This window comes from Equus caballus, chromosome 10 (genome assembly GCF_041296265.1).
Source record: "Equus caballus isolate H_3958 breed thoroughbred chromosome 10, TB-T2T, whole genome shotgun sequence".
Taxonomy (NCBI): Eukaryota; Metazoa; Chordata; class Mammalia; order Perissodactyla; family Equidae; genus Equus; species Equus caballus.
Window position 1 is genome coordinate 27,074,597 of NC_091693.1, and position 18,091 is coordinate 27,092,687.

Sequence of the window (18,091 nt, forward strand, 5' to 3'; positions counted from 1 at the left end):
TTACAACAGATGTCAAGGTACCTATCTCTTTTAGCTTAGAGACAACAAACAATAGTTAATTGTGGAGAAGACGATCATTAACCTTATGCTCTATAGAATAGAATGCTAACAAATGTTCTTGTGCTCGTTTTTTACTTCCTTATCTCTCTGAGAATATTTGCAGAGCTATTTCTGTACTAATCCTGAAAAATATAAAAACGACACTTGTGCGCAGTAAAGTTGGAATTGATAACACCAACCCAAGTCTCACGTCTCTTCCCTCACTGCGCTGACTCCGTCCCTCCCTCAGGAACCTGGACTCAGCCGGAGCAGGACTCCGGCACCTTTGTCGAGTATTACTTGACTGTATATGTCAGGATTTAATTCTGGGCTCTCTATTCTGTTGCATTTGTCTATGTGTCTATTTTTGTGCCAGTACCATACTGTTTTTATTCCTACAGCTTTGCAGTAGAGTTTGAAATCAGGGGTGTGATACCTCCAGCTTTGTTCTTTTTTCTCAGGATTGCTTTGGCTATTCAGAGTCTTTTGTGGTTCCACACAAGTTTTAGGATTGTTTCTTGTATTTCTGTGAAGAATGCCTTTGGTATTTTGATGAGGATTGCATTGGATCTGTAGATGGCTTTGGGCGGTATGGCCATTTTAATATTCATTCTTCCAATCCACAAACACAGGATATCTTTCGATTTGTTTGCATCTTCTTTGATTTCTTTCAGCAAAGTCTTGTAGTTTTCATTGTGCAGATCTTTCACTTCCTCTGTTAAATTTATTCATAAGTATTTTATTGTTTTTGATGCTATTGTGATTAGGATAGTTTATTTCTTTTCCTTATGCTTCTTTATTAGTGTAAAGGAATGCCACTGATTCCTATAATTTGATTTTGTAACCTGCCACTTTACTGAAATCACTGATTAATTCCAACAGTTCTTTAATTGATTCTTTGGGCTTTTCTATATCTAAGATCATCTCATCAGCAAATAGCAAGAATTTACTTCTTCCTTCCCAATTTGGATGCCTTTTATTTTTTTATCTTGCCCAATTTCTCTAGCTAGGACTTCCAGTACAATATTGAATAGGAGTGGTGAGAGTGGGCAGCCTTGTCTTATTCCTGACCTCAGAGGAAACTTTTTCAATTTTTCTCCATTGAGTATAATGTGAGCTGTGGATTTGTCATATACGGCCTTTAATATGTACAGACATGTTTCTTCTATACCCAGTCTGTTAAGGGTTTTTATCATTAAAGAATGTTGTATTTTATCTAATGCTTTCTCTGTTTCTATTGAGATGATCGTGTGATTTTTATTTTTCATTTTGTTGATGTGATGAATTACCTTTATTGATTTGTGTATGTTGAACCGTCCTTGCACCCCAGGGATAAATACCACTTGGTCATGGTGTATAATTCTTTTAATGTGTTCTTAAATTTGATTTGCTAATATTTTTGTTGAGAATTTTTGCATCTATATTTATCCGGGATATTGGTCTATAGTTTTCTTTTCTTGTGGTATCTTTATCTGGTTTTGGGATCAAGGTAATGTTGGCTTCATAGGATGTGTTTGGAAGTGTTCCTTCTTCTTCAATATTTTGAAAGAGTCTGAGGAGGATTGGAATTAATTCTTTTTTAAATGATTGGTAGAATCCACCAGTGTAGCCATCTGGCCCAGGAGTTTTCTATGTTGGGATATTTTTGATTACTGACTCGATCTCTTGGCTCATTATTGGTCTGTTCAGATTTTCTATTTCTTCCTGATTCAGTCTTGGTAGGTTGTGTTTCTAGAAATGCATTGATTTCTTCCAGGTTACATAATTTTGTGGCATATAATTGTTCATAGTAGTTTCTTATAATTCTCTGTATTTCTGTAGCATCAGGTGTAATGTTTTCTCATTCATTTCTAATTTTATTTATTTGAATATTCTCTTTATTTTTTTAGTCTAGCTAAAAGTTTGTCAGTTTTGTGTATCTTTTTGAAGAACCAGCTTTTAGTTTTGTTGATCCTTTCTATTGTTTTTCTGGTCTCTATTTCATTTATTTCCATTGTGATTTTTATTATTTCATTCCTTCTGCTAACTTTGGACTTAATTTGTTTCTCTTTTTCTAGTTCCTTGAGGTATAAACTTAGATTGTTTACTTGAGATCTTTCTAATTTCTTAGTATATGCATTTATTGCTATAAACTTTCCTCTCAGAACTGCTTTTGCTGCATCCCACAAAATTTGGTATGTTATATTTTTATTTTCATTTGCTTCAAGATAATTTTTTATTTCCCTTTTCATTTCTTCCTTGACTCATTTGTTGTTTAGAAGTATGTTGTTTAGTTTCCACATATCTGAAAATTTACTCACTTTCCTCTTGTTGGTTTCTAATTTCATGCCATAGTGGTCAGAAAATATAGTTGGTATGAGTTAAATTTTCTTAAATTTGCTAAGATTAGTTTTGCGGCCTATCGTATGATTGATCCCAGAGATTGCTCCATGTGCACTTGAGAAGAATGTGTATTCTCCTGCTGTTGGATGGAGTGCTCTAAATATGTCTGTTAAGTCCATTTGTTTTAAAGTGTGATTCAATTCCAATGTTTTCTTGTTGATTTTCTGTCTGGATGATCTATTATCCATTGCTAATAGTGGGGTACTAAAGTCCCACACTATTATTATATTGTGTATTTCTCTCTTAAGATCTGTTAGTATGTGCTTAATATATTTTGGCATTCGGATGTTGGGAGTGTATATATTTATGATTATTATGTCTTCTTGATGTTATATCTTCTTCAACACACTTTATCATAATATAATGACCTTCTTTGTCTCTTGTTACCATTTTTGGCTTGAATTCTATTTTATCTGATATGAGTATGACTACACCTGCTCTCTTTGCTTGGAGTATCATCTTCCACCTCTTCATTTTGAGTATTTACGTGTCTTTGGCCCTGAGATGAGTCTCCTGAAGACAGGATATAGCTTGGTCTTGTTTTTTAATCCATCCAGCCATTTTGTGCCATTTTATGGTGAGTTCAATCCATTTATATTTAGGGTTATTATTGATATATGAGGACTTTCTACTGCCATTTTATCTTTTGTTTTCTAGCTGTTTTGTATCTCCATTGTTTCTTTTTCCTTGTGTTTCTGTCTATCTTTTTAATGAGGTTTTCTATGATGATTTGCTCAGATTCTCCTTTTTTATGTTTTGTGTCTTTGCTCTAGATTTTTGTTTTGTGGTTAACATGAGGTTTGTATAAAACATCTCATAGATAAAATAGTCCTTTTTCTGCTGATAGCAAGTTATCTTCATTTGCCTATACAGGTTCTGTCATTTTCTTCCTCTCCTTTCATATTTTTGTTGTCACAAATTATTCCTTTTTATACTGTGAATTTGTCATGAAATTGTAGCAGCTATACTTATTTTTAATGCTTTTTTCCTTTAACTTTTATGCTAAATGTTTAACACCCTATTCTAAAATAGTTACAGTTTTTAAATTCTATCTGTGTGTTTATCTCCTTACTCAAATATTTGTCTACTTTTGTCTTTTCATTTCAGGTAGGAGGTCTCCTTTCAACATTTCTTCTGAGGCAGGTGTAGCCGTGGTGAACTCCCTCAGCTTTTGTTTGTCTGGGAAAGCCTCTATTTCTCCTTCATGCCTGAAGGATATCGCTGGATAGAGTGTTCTTGACTGGCAATTTTTATCTTTCAATACTTTGAATACTCTCTCCTGGCCTGTAGCATTTCTGTTGAGAAGTCTGCTGATAGTCTAATGGGGATTCCTTTGTAGGTTACTTTCCTTTTCCCTCTGGCTGCCTTTAAGATTTTTTTTCTTCATCGACTTTTGACAGCTTTGTTATGATGTGTCTTGGAGAAGGTCTTTATGCATTGAAATAGTATGTTGATCTATTAGCTTTTTGGACTTGTATGTCTAGTTCTTTCCGCCAGTTTGGGGAGTTCTCAGCTATTATTTATTTAAATAACCTGTCTGCCTCATTCTTCTTCTTGTATACTCATTATTCTTATGTTGGCTCTCCTAATGGAGTCTGATAGCTCTCTTAGAGTTTCTTCGCTTTTTGAAAATAATTCTCCCCTCTTCTACCTGAATCATTTCTAGATCCCTTTCTTCCGGATCACTTATTCTCTCTTCCGTCTGATCTGCTGTATTTCCAATGTCTTCTTCATCTCATTTATAGAGTTCTTGAGCTCCAGAACTTCTGTTTGGTTCTTTTTTAAAATTTCAATATCTTAGGTAAAGTACTCCTTCTGTTCATTGATTTCATTCCTGAATTCATTAAATTGCCTTTCGTAATTTTTCTGTAGCTCATTGAATTTCCTCATAACAGCTATTTTGAATTCTCCATCAGTTAGATCCCAATCTTCCATGACTTTCAGTTTGGTTGCTGGAGAACTGTCATTTTCTTTTTGTGATACAACATTACCGTGATTTTTCAGAGGATCACCAGGGTCACAGACACCACTGCAGCTGCCTGGTCAGTGGGGTCATGGCTGCCACCACTGTTCCTGGAAACCCCCAAGTCTTGGGCACCACCAGTGCTACTTCCTCAGTTCTGGCGCTTCCATGAGGTCCAATCCAGTCACCTTCACATGTACAGATGTATAGATCTTTCTGACATCCTGGTGTGTTATGCTGAGGAACCTTTGTTGGGTTATAGATGTCCTACTTTTTAAGTTGAATGGGAGAGACAACTCACACCATTGTGATGCTGACATCACTCCTCAATTTTCTTTTTTAGTGTCTAGGTTCCTGTGATACAGATAAGAGTAACCTTTCACATCCCCTCTAAACTGATGAAATGATTTCTACTAATGTAAGTTTGGGTCTTATTTTCCTCACTCAGAATGGAGCTGGGATCCTTGGAAATTCTTTACTCCTTTGGCTTTACATCTTTACTTTGCTCACTGAACCTGAGGTGAGACCCACAGACTTGATTCTTAGTCAGATGGCCTTAGCTAACAACTTTGTTCTTTTCTCTAAAGGGATCCCTCAGACAATGGCAGCCTTTGGGTTAAAATATTTCCTGGGTGATGCTGGATGTAAACGTGTTTTCTGTTATTACAGAGTGGGTAGAGGAGTTTCCCTCAGCACTATCTGCCTGCTCAGTACTTTCCAGGCCATTAAGCTTTGCCCCAGTATCTCTAGGTAGATGGAGTTCAGAATGAGATCCCCAAAGTGCATTGGCTCTGCTGTTTCCTCTGTTGGATCCTGCATCTTGTGTTAAACACTTTGTTTGCTATGAATGTTACAGGCCCAAGGAAAAGCAAAAGCATGAGTATGGAGGAAATTTATGGATGCTGTGTGTCACCCATTCCAGACAGATTTTTAGTGTCAGTACATGGAGGCATATTCTTCTCTATTGATGTAATATTTTGGGGACTCATTGTCTTGGCTAGTGGCTCCATGAGCTTTTTCCTGCTCAGGCACAAGCAGAGAGTCCAACACATTTACAGCAACAGACTTTCTCCTAGACCTTCCCACAAGGCTAGAGCCAGACACACCATCCTGGTCCTGGTGAGCTAATCTTATCTCATTTTACTCTCTTTTCCATTTTTTTAAACATATAATCTCTTTTTTTTCCCTTGCTATTTCTCCCCAAATCCCCCCAGTACATAGTTGTATATTTTAGTTGTTGGTCGTTCTAGTTGTGGCATGTGGGACACCATCTCAATGTGGCCTGATGAGCGGTGCCATGTCCGCACCCAGGATCCGAACCAGCGAAACCCTGGGCCACCGAAGCGGAGCAGGCGAACTTAACCACTCAGCCACGGGGCCAAGCCTCACTTTTCCATTTTGACACTTTGGCCCTGATCATAAACCCAAGCTGTGGCTGGTGCACACTTTCGTTCTGGTGTCTTCATGTTTCCCAGCGTTCAGGCTCTTTGTGGTCATCACCAGTGATACATGCGCCTCTTGGTTCTGTTGTGCCTGCTAAGCAAGGAAAAAGGTTTTCACAATCTGGTTAAACATCTATATTTTCTAACTCTGCAGTTGGATCAGTTATCAATCATTAAAGAAATATTTCCAGTGAATCTTAGATGCCTATAATCAGACTAGCACTCTGTTATTCTATGATAAATAAGAACAATGATATCCCTGCATTTCTGCCCCTCAGAATGGAACTGTGAATGATCCCTCGACACCAGTAGACAAAGTTAACCTGTCTCATTGTGCTGTGCTATTCAGTGTGGGAACTCTGGACATATTTGAGATAATGCAATGTTGATTTGGGGGGAAAGAGTAAAGAGTTGGGTTCCATTGTGTATGTGTTCTTTTTTTCCACGTTTTCACCTGAAAAATATTTTTGAATTTTTTTAACGCTGGGTGCTTTAGGCAGATGGAAAATTGCCTGAACTGATGCATGGATGGGAAGGCATGTAGAGCTCCCAAAGAACTTTAGAAATCCAATGTTTTAGGGATATTGATAGTGAGGGAAGAGTGAAAAGAGGAGAATGAGGAATGTGGTTCTGTCAGATGCTATAGCATAGGTATAGAACTGGAAACTGCATCCTAAGAAATGACAGACCAGTGACTGGGTTCAGTTAGGAGAATGACATCATCAGCTCTGCTTATTGTAAGTGATTTACGGAGTCAATTGGAGTAAAGTCTTTTATAAAAATTCATATTTTCCAAACATTTAAATTCTAAGGTTATATGCTTTAGTGTTAATTACAATTTAAAGATAGTGTATTTACATTTTGCAATGGTGAACTTAGATTAACTTTCATATATTTATTCCTTATCCTGCAACACCAAAAGGCAAAACATTAAATGAACTTAAATTTCGTTTTCCTTTTACTCCTTATTTTTAGATCCACAGTAAAAGCTGTTTTTTCCCCAGTAAACCGTTATGTTCTAGTCCAGGGTTTCTTAACTTCAGCATAGTTGAGCAGTCAAGGAGTCTCCAAGCAGCAAGCTAGGGTGGCTTGCCACTTTGCCATAGATTTCACCAATAAGGAGGCAACAAAAAACCTTAATTTAGACTTTATTACTTACACAGACAGCTTAAGCAAGGCCAGCATGTTGTCAGCTCCCCACCACCTTTTTACCATGGGATGACACCTAATCAAAGAAACCAGGGGCTGGCCCCATGGCTGAGTGGTTGAGTTGGCGCACTCCACTGCAGCAGCCCAGGGTTTCACAGGTTCAGATCTTGGGCGCGGACATGGCACCACTGGTCAGGCCACGTTAAGGCAGCATCCCACGTGCCATAACTAGAAGGACCTGCAATTAAGATATACAACTATGTACCGGGGGGATTTTGGAGAGATAAAGCAGGAGAAAAAAAAAAGAAACCAGATGATGGTAGTCTGATAAACAAATGAGCAATGGAGTGATCTGTCATTGAGGAGTCCATTCTAGACTACAGCTAAGTGGTTTTCCAGTCTTCAGCTGTACAATAAGAGAAGGCACACAGGGAGGCAGAAGAAAAACAACTCCATGGCATCCACAAGATAGGGATATGGGTTAGAAATGGCCTGTGACAGCTCCTTCTTGGAAGGGTCGCAAGGTTTTCTGCCAACACTTTTCTGCAACTGAGGCTTTCCTACATGAACTATGTGGATCTGTGCAAGGTTGCCAGGGCACCATGGCACAGCCAGTCTCTCCAGGCATTATGGACATTTGGGGATGGACCCTTGTTTTGGGAGGCTCTACTGTGCATTATAGGCTGTTGAGCAACATACATGGCCTCTACCCACTAAACCCCAGTAGCACCACCATCCAGTTATGACAACCACAATTGTCTCTGATGGTTCGAAACAGCTCTTGCCAGTGGGAGCAGAATTTCTCCAAGGTGGAAAAATGCTTCTCAAGTTATTTAAGGCTACTCATGCTTTCTGGAGGGTTTTTAGTAGACTAAATTTTTCCTGAAAGCCTCAGTTATTTTATGCTATTGTTTTGGGTTACATATCCTACATAATGCACATAATATTTTATTTACTTCACCAAAAGTTTGAACTTAATTTACTGAAGTCTAAAGCTTCCACATTTCCTTGGTTTATCAATTCTATTTTAGTAAAAAAGTTCACATATTCTTTAAACATTTATCGTGTTCATGTTTATGGATTATTTTGTAAGAGGATCTTATTTCTGTTACTTCAATTCTCCCAAGATCAGGAAGGACAATGAACTTTTTCCTTAAGTGTAAGGAAGGAGCTTTACAAAACCAAGTCAGGTGGGCATAATGATTAGCTCTACCTATTACAAATAATTTAGTAAATATTCAATTAAAATACATTATTTATTTAATAAAATTTACATTTCCCAATGTTTAATTTTAGCTTAAATTATTAAGATTTAACAGCTAATGGTCCTCCAAGAGAATTTATTCTTATTTTGTAATGATCAACTTTTATTAACTAAATTTAAAATATTTTTGTCTTTGCTAATATCCTTTTACTGCAAACTTATGAATGATCTTATTTTTTTCAAATTTTTATCAGAGAAAACATTATTTCTCTTTATTTATCCAACTACTATCCTCTTCTTACTCTAAGGATGTTATTGTAATTTTATAATTTCGTGATAGATCACAATTTTATGGAAGTATTGCGTAGTTTATCTACATGACACCTTGAACTTCATTTTATTTCCAGAGAACAAAAAACCATATGTATTGTACCAAATTCCCATCTTTCCCACCCCTCTCAGTTATTTTACCACATCCGGATCTCTGTTCTCTTGACTCCACTATGATGCCATCATCAATGACCCCATTCCTTCTACACAAAGCTGAGATTCCACACTTCATCATAACGAATGCCTGGAAAAGAGACCCAAGAGCTTTTCTTCCTCACTTACAAAATTTTGGTTAATCGTATCTCAAGCCTGTTGAATGTAAACTCTCTGCCTCTTCCACCACCATTAGGATAAACGAAATGTAGTATACCCGTACACTGGAATACCGTTCCATAATAAAAAGGAATGAGCTATTGATATGAACAACAACATGGATGAATCTCAAGACAATTATTCTAAGTGAAAGAAGCCAGACAAAAAGTAGTACATACAGTTTTATTCCACTTATATAAGTTCTAGAAAATGAAAACTACTCTATAGTGACAGAAAGTGGATTACTGGTTGCCTGGAGATGAGGTGTAGGGGAGGTTTTGGGGAGTAGTGAATACATTCATTATCTTAATTTTAAGGATATTTTTGCAAGGGTACACATATAAGAAAATATACCAAATTGAACATTTTAAGTATAAGTAACTTAATATATGTCAATTATACCCCAGTACAAGTGTAAAAATGTGAATTCATTTAAAAAATATGTTCAAGGGGCCGGCCCTGTGGCTGAGTGGTTAAGTTCATGCGTTCCTCTTCAGTGGCCCAGGGTTTCGCTGGTTCGGATCCTGAGCGTGGACATGGCACCAGTCATCAGGTCATGCTGAGGTGGCGTTGCACATATCACAACCAGAAGGACCACAACTATAATATACAACTATGTACTGGGGGGCTTTGGGGAGAAGAGGAAGGAAAAAAAAAGATTGGGAACATATGTTAGCTCAGGTGCCAATCTTTAAAAAAAAAAAGTGTGAGCAATTCTATGGGCATCTTAATAAATCTTAAAATATATATATATATATATATATATATATATATATATATATAGATTCAGCACATAATATATGTCATACGTGAATAAGCAAACAATAATTAAAGAGTTGAAGAATGAAATGGTGAAGACCATAAAATGTGTCTTAATGGACACCCTGGGATAAAAGCATGATAGGAAAAAATAATATAAATAAAGAGACAGAGAATTGAGAGAGAGAGAAAGAGAGGAGAGAGACCATCCTAATTTTAGTAGAGCCAAGATGATATTTGGGATGAAATTCAGGCATTTTCAAAGTTTAATGTCCAGACATGCAAACATTAGGTTTCCTCAACTTGAGCCCCCCAGACACCCTGCCGTGCCCACCATTACATCTTCCTTCCTGATCCCAGAGCCTCTTCACCTGTCTCCCACCACATGCACCAGGGCTCCTCAGCCTAAAAACCTCGTGGCCTTTCCTGTCACCGGCTGGCCGCTCCCTCCGCTGACACACCTCTCGCCAGGTCCTCCCAATTTTGTTTCCTTCCTCTTCAGATCCCTCATAACCATGTTGTGCTACCTCTATTTCTGTCATCTTTCTTTATTACACAATTATTATTCAATGCCAATTAGAGACAAAGGGCTGCTTTTAGGGACACAAAGTTTAAGAAGCATGTCCTCTTATGGCAGGGTATATTTTAAGCTATTTTGTGCCTTCTATTTCCTTTTTGTTTCTTTTGATTTTTAGGTATTCTCCTCTACCTTGCTACTAACTTAAAAAATATTTCCATCTTCCTTTTTATTGTATTTAGACTTTCATCTTTCCTGACTAATATTTTCTCCTCTCTATTTTTTTTTAGCATACTTTCTTGTTTCTGGTGGCTTTTTTCCCCCTTATCTCCCTAATTATTTTTATATGCTTATTTTAATTTCTTCATTATTCTTTCCCCCCCTTCATTCTAAACAGGATGTGTTGTTTAATATGATTTTGGTGGTGGAGTGTACACGTCTTCCCTCTCTAGTTACCTTCCCTGGGGTGTGTTAAATCCTCCATCTCCTATGTGCGTAGAGGAAGGGACATAGTTCAGCCATGCACTCTGTTGAGTTACAGTGACCAGGGGGTCAGGACCCAGCTCCCTCCACACTAGGTGGCCCTGCTGGTCGGTTTTGCCTAGGGAGGAGGAGCACTGAGCAGAGGCGTGTCCAACCCTAGTGTAGTCCCCAAAGTCTGCAAGATGAGAGGGAGGGATATGGCAGCCCAGGGGCCACTGGTCAGCTTGACTTGCTCAAACCCTCAAATCCTCTTGACATCACCATCTATTCGAGCATCAGAAGACCGGGAGAAGTGAAGGAGGCAGCAGCTGCCCCAAGGTGATTTAGGTGAGAGGTTAAAGCGCTTGTCTCAAGTCCTCCCTTCCCTGCGGCCTATGGTTTGCACCCCGACTAGTGTAAGCCAGGCCTCGGTTTCCCCCATAGTTTTCTCACAGGGCTTTGCTCGTTTCTGGAATCCGAATTCTAACTTCTAATTTCTCTATGGTGATTTTGGGACAGAGCCAGCCGCCCATCTATCAGTTGCCTGAGTCTCTTGAATAGCTCCTCCATAATAGCCTCTCATCCAATCTGATTCTTCCCTCACTATTGCTGGCACATCATTTTGGGAGGCTTCACTTTCTCTTGCTAGAATATTCATTTCAGTTTGACACATACTGAATAAGACCTACCAAGTGCCAGGTTCTGTGTAGACTGCTGATAGATAATATAGTGGACAACATGACAGACAAAACTCCCTGCCCTTGGGGCCAGCCCAGTGGTGCAGTAGTTAAGTTCGCATGTTCACTTCAGCCACCTGGGGTTCGCTGGTTCGGATCCCGGGTGCGTGCATGGCACCGCTTGGCAAGCCATGCTGTTGCAGGCATCCCACATATAAAGTAGAGGAAGATGGGCATGGATGTTAGCTCAGGGCCAGTCTTCCTCAGCAAAAAGAGGAGGATTGGCAGCAGATGTTAGCTCAGGGCTGATCTTCCTAAAACAAAAACAAAAACAAAAACAAAAACTTGATCTTCCAAGTGTTGTACCTATAGCTGCCCAGGTAATGTGATTTGCAAGTAGAAATAAATATTGACTAATGCAAACTTGATTTCATCTGTACTGGCCTTCACATTAGAAACACACAGATCAACAAGGAAGACTAACTTAATGGAGAAAAAACCCAGGCAAGGTGATGAGGGAAGGTCTCCTAGGGAACGTATCACTGGACTGACATGGTGCTATAGCTGGAGTGGCCAGACAGACGTCTGAGCCTGATGTAGGAGTTGTCAGCTCAGGGGTCATTCATATGGATTCCAGCCTCTCTCTTCTGTTTTCACTTTTCTCTACTTTTTCTCATACTTGATTTTCTTACAATAACTGAGAGGACATGCTTTATTGCTGATCATGGCCTTCATTTAATTACAGTGAGCCAGCGTCTTATTTTTCACAAATCAAGTGAATGTGCTCATGTTGCTCTGTACTGGGACACTATTCTGCCGCATCTTTGTGCTACTATGACACCATCTTAATTATCATAGTTTCATAATAAAATTCTACCATCCAGTTGTATAAATCCTCCAAATTTATTCTTCAAAAATTATCTTGTCTATTTTTTGGCCTTTTGATATCCACATCATTTTAGAATCAATTTGGCAATGTTCACACACACATACACAAAGATTTTCTAGATCTTCTTTGACATTTCATTGAATATATAAATCAACTTGGAGAAAACTGATATGTTCTTTAACGTTGAGACTTTTAATCAATCCATAAACATGGCTTTTCTTTTTTTTTAATTTTTATTTTTTTCGGATGTACATCATATTTCGAATTCTGTATACATTAAACACGGTTTTTCTTTCCACATATTTATTAACACTTTGTAGTTACTTGCGTAGATATCTTGCCTGTCTTGCATTAGATTTGTTCATAGGGATTTGATGTTGGTAATAGAAGTGATAAAATTTTTACTTTATTTTTATTTGCCTGTCTTAATATAGAAACTGATTTTGGAATATTGACCTTGTATTGGACACCTTGCTAAATTCAACTAGTCTAATATTTGTAGAGTATTTTGGATTTTCCTTCAAATAAAATCAGGCCACCTATGCATAATAGTTGCTATCTTTTCTGATCTGATGTCACTGATTAGGTGCCAGTGTAATGTCACATAGAGTTGATAGTGTGCCTCCATCTCTCAATCTGAAGGACAAAACTTTTAAGAATGATTTCTGCTATAGTTATTTTGTAAATACTTCATCACATATGGAAGTTCCCTTCTATTCCTAGCTGACTAAATGTCTTTCTCAAGACTGAGTACTGACTTTTATTAAGCACATTTAATGTATCTAATAATATGATAGCGTGTTCTTTCAATTCTATTAACTTGGTAAATTATCTTAGTTTTTGAAACTTAACCCAAATTGCATATAAAAGATGAAATCCATTTATTCATGATGTATTATTTTCCTAAAATATGACTGGGTTTGATTTGCAGATATTTTGTTTAGGATTTTTGCATCTATGCTACTGAGAATCATTGGCCAGTAGTATTCCTTTCTCTTTTTTTGCTGGAAAAGATTTGCCCTGAGCTAACGTCTGTCGCCAATCTTCCTCTTTTTTTTTTCTTCCTCTCCAAAGCCCCAGTGCGTAGTTGTATATTCTAGTTGTAAATACTTCTAGTTCTTCTATGTAAGCCACCACCATAGCATGGCACCTGACAGACAAGTGGCATGGTGCCATGGCCAGGAACCAAACCCAGGCACCTGAAGCAGAGCATAGTGAACTTTAACCACTAGGCCAACAGCTGGCTCAGTAGTGTTGCTTTTACTATACTTGTAAGGTTTTGTTATCAGGAAAGCTAATTAATTAACTAGCCTCTTTAATTAAAAGAGAAGTATCTCCTCTTTTTCTATGCTCTCAGAGAATTTGTTTAAGATTAGAGTTATTAAAAATGTGTCATAAAATTCACCTATGAAGTAATCTGGGCCTGAGATTTGTGTTTTCTTTGTTTCCTAACTATGCCAATGATGTAATCAAACACATGTCTCTTCTATTTCTAGCCTACAGTCTTTAAGCATCCACCACTATCAACTCTATGCAACATTTCACTGTTACCTAACTATTGAAATAAGATCACAAAATATGTCAAGTATTATTTATAGATGTCTTGATTTTGTTTTGAAACAGATCCCCAAAATCACAGGGCTCCAAGAACTGAATCTTGGAAACTGAGTCTCTGAGAAATATTGCTAAAAATGGATTTAGATCTCAGAACCTCATTTCTTTTTTTCTCTGATTTTTCTCCCCAAATCCCCCCAGTACATAGTTGCATATTTTAGTTGTGGGTTTTTCTAGTTGTGGCATGTGGGACGCCGCCTCAACATGGCCTGATGAGCAGTGCCACATCCACGCTCAGGATCCGAACCGGTAAAACCCTGGGTCGCCAAAGCGGAGCGAGTGAACTAACCTCTTGGCCATGGGGCCAGACCTCAGAACCTCATTTCTGTGTGAACCATCCAACAATGATCCTGGTTCAGAAATAGACTTTAAACTCAGCCAAGGACTTGCTCTCCAAAAGTCAGAGGAGATCTCTGAGTTCCAGAACACTCAGCACAGCTTCTTTCAAAATGGCAATAACTCACATGCAAGACAGGAACTGCAAAGACTCCATAAGTCATTTCACTTGTGGCTGCAGCCAGAAAAGCACAGAAAGAGTGAAATTATTTTCCAAGTGGTCCTGGAACAGTTTACGATCAATAGGCAATGCTGTGACAGGGCTACTTTGAAAGAGAAATGGGAATCGAGTGGCAGTAACCTGGAGACATTCATGGCAGACCTGAGTGATGACTGCATGAAGCCACCTGGCTTAGTAAGTTGAGGGTTCTGGTTCCTGGAGTGAGGGGCGGAAAGGAGGGAGGAGTCAGTTGGAGATGCCTGGAAGCAGAGAAAGAAGAGTTAATTGTAGACCCAGTTCTTAGTCAGATCACCCTCTTCCTCACCAAGATGAATCTTTACCATCCTAAGCAAACAACAATAAAAGAAGTTTTACAGGCATTCATTCAGTGGGATATATAAGAAATAACATATTAATTAATTTAACTGATTTTCATTGGTAAAGTGGTAGGAGGACTCACCGTGAAACTGCCAATTGGGCAGAAACCTCAAGGATGAGGAGAAAGGCCTTAACATGATCTGGTTCTTCCCTCAGAAAGCCTTAGTATTTATATGTTTTCATTAGGAATGAAGAAATTACCTCGAAATTTAATGCAAGCAGAGTAAGAGCAGAACACAGAGGTGTGGGGGCCCACAGTACAGAGCTCTTGGGAAACCCTGACTGAGGCAGGTTTTCTACAGTGGCTTTTGTCATGCAGCAGATCTGTATATGACAGTGATCAAGCTTTTTTTAAAAAAAACATGTCGATGTCTACATGCAGGGACAGGGAGCCATCTTTTCTGAGAATATGCCCTTAAGAGAAGTTGTCGTTAATCTAACAAAACAGTTGTCAATAGGAATCCCAACAGGAGAGAACATGGGGACCCCTGAAGATAATTCTCTGGAGACAAGACGAGGTAAGTGAGGGGAGCCCAGACACCAGGAGGATGTTCTGCGTGAACTCTTTTTTGGGTACAACTTCATTGAGTCACTTCTTTATTTTCGTAGGAGATAAAGAAAATGGTGGCTTGGGGCCGGCTCCGTGGCTGAGTGGTTAAGTTTGTGCACTCCACTGCGGCGGCCCAGGGTTCGGATCCTGGGCGACGACATGGCATCGCTCATCAGGCCACGTTGAGGTGGCATCCCACATCCCACAACTAGAAGGACCTGCAACTAAGATATACAACTGTGTACAGGGGGCGGGGGTTGGGGAGATAAAGCAAAAAAAAAAAAAAAAAAAAAAAGAAAGAAAGAAAGAATGAAAATGGTGGCAACATTTCTTTGAAAACTTGTCAAGTAAATGACAGTATGACTAGTCAAGGCAATCAAACACCTTCCCTACTCATCATCCAGGAAGAGAACCGCCTGGGCCTGGAGAGGGAGGTGTTCCTTTGGAGAATCCACTCAGCTCCAGAAGAGCAGGTCTAGGCACCTGCAGGTCCCAGGAAGAGTCCCTGAAAGGACCCCCTTATCAAGATGTCCTTATAGAGGTGGGACCAGGGTTTCTCTCCCGGCCAAACCAGGTTACCCCTGAGTGTGTTCCTACCCACCAGAGCATTGAGGGAAACTCAGCATGTGGGGGACACCAAGAAAGATCCCAGAGAACCTCCAAGTCACACAAATGTGAGAAGTGTCCTAGGATCTTTAGGTATCTGTCTTGGTTAAAAGCGCATCAAAGAAGACACAATAATGAGGGGACATTTATTTGTGGCCAGTGTGACAAAGGCTTCTTCCAGGCATCAGAACTATGTGTGCCTCAGAAGATTCACACAGGAGAGAAACCTTTCAAGTGCAGCATGTGTGAAATGTCCTTCAGCCACAAAACCAACCTTTGGGCTCATGAGAGAATCCACATGGGAGAGAAGCCCTATGTGTGTTCCCTTTGCCAGAGAAGCTACCGCCAGTCACCCACCTACCACTGCCACCTGAGGACTCACCAGAAAATTGCCTTCAAAAGTGTTCCCTCCACACCAGATGCTTCCTCGGTACAGCCCCAATGTAATGTATATGATTCTGTACAAGTATGTATATTTCCTAGTACTTCTCTGTTTAGAATACATTTTATAATTTCCTGATTATATTTTCCATTTACTGTCTCACTCCACTAAAGTGTAAGCTAAAGAAGGGCAGGGAATTTCTCAGTTTTGTTCACTAACATATGTCAGGTGCCTAGAAAAGTGGCTGACACATTTCAAATGACCAATAAATATCTGTTGAATAAATGAATGAATGTGTAATATTGGTGTTTATGTTACTGACTCTTAGTTAATATCAGCCCTGATATAATTTCCCCTACAGTGAATCCAGCATATGGGGTTAAAACTAAAAGCATATATTCCCAGTTCCCTGCCTTTAATTACACTCATATGTAAACGTTTGTTTCTTTAACCTCTGACTTTCTGATAACTTTACAACCAAATAGAAGGTACAAATTGTTAAAGCCCAGATGGCCTCAAGCTGGGCTCCTACTAAAGTTGTGGCTAATCACAAGATCTTGAAGCTCTTTTACAGGAACACTAATGTCTAGAGAATATCAAGAAACTGTAGCTTCCCAGAGTCTACCATCCACCATGGAGATAAACAACCAAGGACGTCCATCTGTGGAATCCTTTGTCTTCTTCCCCTTGGAAGGCTGATTGGAAAATGCTGACCGAGAAGGCCATGGCCCCCCTCCCCTACCTAAAAACCCCCATCCGTTTCTTAATGGGGAGCTGGCAATTTTTGAGACACTAACACTTTCTTTGCTCCCTCTGCCTGGCAAAGAAAGTAAAGCCTTTCCTTTCCACTCAAGACTCTGTTCTCGTTACATTTATTCCTTACAATCCAGGAATGTCCAATTCCAGGACACAAACCCCAGCTCACAGTGGTCCAGGGAGGCTCCCTGCCTGCCCCCCATCCTCTGTCCACACCCTTTATCTCTAGTGCAGCCACCTAAATTTAAATTTAGTGCAGGCACCTAAAAATGTGGGGAGCAGAGGTGGAAACCAGAAATAGGCCTTAGCTGATTAAAGGGAATGTTTATATTTAAACACTATAATCATTTCTTTAATTCACTGGAAATATTAGTAGCTAAATTGGACCTGAATATAACTGGTGACTGTAAGTTGCAGGATGCTATTTTATTGACAAAGAGATACCAGAATGGTAAAGTGTTTTCCATTCTTTTCTTCCAAAGATGGCAGGTATGAGGAGGTGAAGAGGGCTTATTTCCAGAACAGGTTTGAAAGTGTGGTTTGGAAAGTAAGAAACGATTCTTTGGAGTGCTGAGGCAGAAGCCCGTGCACTGGGCATGTTATTTCAGATACTTTTTTGAGTTATCTTCCGCTAGGAAATTGGAGTTCAATCCTACTGAGAAACTGGGGGGTGCTATGCAGAATCTGCTCAAATTTCTAGCTGCATCCACAGAAGGGAGAACTATTGGGCTGTGGATAATCCCCCACTGTGTGGAGAAGACCATTTACCAATCTTCTTTCCTGGACTGTCTCCAGGTGTTATGCTACTGTGAACATTTAAGGAGACTGGTGCCTATATAAAGGAAGAAATTTGGCTATCTTGATTTGTGACTATTCTAAATTATATTATTGATCCTAATAACAATTCCTGTGTTTCTAGAGTGCCTCTCGAGGGTATAACTACTTCAGTTCTTGATCATGGAAACTGAAATACGTGTCACAGCTATTATTCCTGCCCTGTTGAAATAACCATGCCAGGAAGATGGTGGCTCAATGAAGTGCTGGATTGGAGAGCTTGGTGGTTTTGTTCCTTCCAAATGTGAAAATATCCTCATACTTCATACAGTATTGAAACATCACGCCATCTGGAAGAAGGAATTATTCTCGTGAGGAAGTCTCCTCTAAACTGAATTTATTTTTTGTTA

General features: G+C 39.1%; 2 pseudogenes; both read left to right on the forward strand.

Annotated features, from left to right (window-relative positions):
- On the forward strand, nt 4,788-5,618 carry EQUCABV1R-PS910 (vomeronasal 1 receptor equCabV1R-ps910 pseudogene; annotated as a pseudogene).
- Nucleotides 14,038-17,862, forward strand: LOC100060917 (zinc finger and SCAN domain-containing protein 4-like; annotated as a pseudogene).
- The last annotated feature ends 229 nt before the right edge of the window (nt 17,863-18,091 follow it).